This window comes from Phalaenopsis equestris, unplaced genomic scaffold (assembly GCF_001263595.1).
Source record: "Phalaenopsis equestris unplaced genomic scaffold, ASM126359v1 Scaffold232623, whole genome shotgun sequence".
In the NCBI taxonomy this organism is placed as follows: domain Eukaryota; kingdom Viridiplantae; phylum Streptophyta; class Magnoliopsida; order Asparagales; family Orchidaceae; genus Phalaenopsis; species Phalaenopsis equestris.
In genome coordinates, this window is record NW_018250587.1 from 65,143 (window position 1) to 68,244 (window position 3,102).

The following is a 3,102-nucleotide window of genomic DNA, read 5'->3' on the forward strand; positions in this document are numbered from 1 at the left end:
CCCAACTTAAAATAAACCCTATTTAATCCTTTATGGTAAATGGGCAAACTTGTCTGCAAATACAAAGGTTTTGTAGACCAAATGGATGTCATATATTCCTTAGTTTATTTCATTAAGCCTCATCCTTAAGTCTTTTGTTTATCCTTCAGGATAGATACAGGGTTTGAGGTACAACGCTCTTTCATTTAAACTATGAAAAATGTGGGCTCAGTTTAATTTCATATTTTTAAAAACTAAGTATATATGTAAATTAAAATGTCCTTCCCTTCTGAAGCGGGTGACAAAATTTCGATTCCGGTGACTGACAGTTTCTTACGGGCAACTCCCCCAACCAAAATAGTGCCGACAGTCTGTTAGGCATATAATTTTTAGGCATTTGGAGCAAAAGTAACAAAAATAAAAAAATTTGGAGCCAAAGCAACCAATGAGCCAAAACAACAAATTTTGGGAGTCTGGCGCATGATGCACCGTTTGACAGAGCGTTGGCGCATGATGCTCCAGATTTGGTGCCAAAAGCGCCAGAGATGACCTTTTGTGGATTAAGGCGGTTCAAGATGAATTTTTCATGAATTTTCAAAGGGAAACTTGTTTTAAACACCTTTTGAAGTAATTCAATGCATCTAGACACTTTGGAAGATTCTTTTATGAAGTGATATGTCTCTTGAATCAAATGACACATCTTTAATCAAATGACACATCTTTTGAAATGACACATCTTTTGAATTCAAAAGAATTAACTTTTGGAGGGAAGTTTGGAAGGAATTTTGAATTCCTTTTAAAAGGAGGCAACCTCTAATAAAAGAAGAAGACTTCAAGGAGTTGGGTGTGATGTGAAAGGGGGGGGCATGAAAGGGGGGTGGCATGAAAGGCAAGAGGAAGAGATAGAGAGAGAAAGTTAAGGGCTTGGAGATTTTCTTCTGGGGTTATAAGAGGAGAAGGGAGGTGACAGATTTCTTCTTCATTACACTTCTAAGAGAGAATTTAGAGTTCTTGTAAAGGAGAAAGGCTTGAAGAGAACTTCTAGTAATTTGCTTGGAAGGATTACGAGATAAGTTGTCTTTTATTTCTTTTATTTTATAAACTTGCTTTTATATATGAAATCCATGTTTTGTCATATCCTTCTCATGAATTCTGAGTAGTCTTCTTTATCCTTCTCCCTACTTTAAAATATGGTTTTATGAAGACTTAATTTTTTTTTCTATGGTTTTAAATGTTAATAATTTCTGATGTTTTGAACTCTGATCTTTATTTACTTTTTGACCTGGCCAATTGAAATGTTAAAATCTGTTGAGAAACATATTTTCCAGAAGGGTGATGATTTCTACAACATGGGAAGAATTACATTTGATTTCATGGGAGAGTATGTCATTTATGGGATTGAGTGCAAATAAATTGGGAAATATACTTTGTTGGATGCAGAATTAGAGATTTTAAGGTGACATATTAAAATCCTCAATTTGGTCTAGTTGATTGGAAACTAATGCAAGATTGTTATCCCTCAGGGGAGGGAGTAGTGGGAGCTCTGGAGTGGTAGCCAGTATCCTCCCAGCCTTACCACAAAATTAGGGACCAAACTCTGAATTAGTCAATGTTCTTTATGCACTTGGAAGAGGACCAAGAATAGGATTACTTCTATTTGACACAAAACAATTTTTATATATATTTTCAAATGATTTTAATTTCTTCACAAACCATATACTCACTATAAAGGGGAATGATGCTTTCTTAAATTTGAACTTTCCATCACAACATTTATGTTTTAATTTTTGTAATTTTACTATTGAAATATTAACATTTAGTTTAGTTAACTTTGTCTTTCAACTGCATTTTAAATAACATTCACTTTAGTAGTTAATATTCAAACTTCACACTTTACTTTTTACATTTTTAAAATAGTACTTTACATTATAATCTTAAGAACTATTTACAAGCATTTCCATGTTCCCTATGGGGTCAATTTCGAGGACTCCATTAGAGCTCTTTATTACTTAAGCAATACATATACTTGCGTTATTTTTAAAGGGGAATTAGCAGTTTAAAAGAGTTTCAAAATTAAATTATTTTTTATTAAAGTTAATTTTGTTGGGATTACATTGCATATTTATTATTATATCTGTTGTGTGTATTTTATAATATTGAAAAATAATTAAAAATTAACGCACTAAATCTACCCACATCAAGTTTTGGGCGTTATTGTCAGGGAAGTAATGGAAAGTAGTAGTAGTAAGTTACTTTATAATTTATAGTATTTTTATTTTAAAACACAAAAAAAGAGAGTGTTTGTAGTTTAGTTTTACTTTTCCTATTTAAGTGTGTTTGCTTATTTTAAATTACTTGTTTTGTTTTTTTATGCATAGTGTAAGATCAGAAAATTTAGTACCTTCCAATTCTGAATTAGAAAGAACTATTAAAAAAATTTGAAAAACAACAAAAAGAGATAGATCATATTAGCAAAATGGCTTGCAATTTGAGTAATGCTAGAAATAAAAATGATCATCATCAGAGACCTTTCAGATATTATGTTAATCTTACAACAAATGAAAATCCTTTATGTACACAAAACGCTATTGTAGCTGTCAATTTATTTGAGATTAAATCTGTTATTATTCAAATGGTACAAAATAATCAGTTTGGGGGAACACCAACCTAAGATCCTAATTTACACCTTGCTAGTTTTCTAAAACTGTGTGCTACTTTTAAATATGATGGAGTGTCAAATGATGTCGTCGGACTTAGACTTTTTCCTTTTTCAATTAGGGATAAAGCTAAGACGTGGTTAAACTCATTAGCACTTAGATCTATCAAAACTTGAGGAGATTTGTCTCAAAAATCCTTATCTAAATATTTTCCAACTTAAAAAATCGATAAGCTTAGGAATGATATTACATCTTTTTGTCAATTTGAAGAGGAATCAATTTATGAAGCCTCAGAAAGATTTAAAGAACTCCTTAGAAAGTGTCCACACCATCCGTTGCCAGATTGGTTAATAATATAAACTTTTTATAATGGGTTGGTTGGATCACTTATATTTATAATTGATGTTGTTGCTGTGGATCATTAATGTCAAAACCATTCGATGAAGCATATTCATTAATTAAAGAG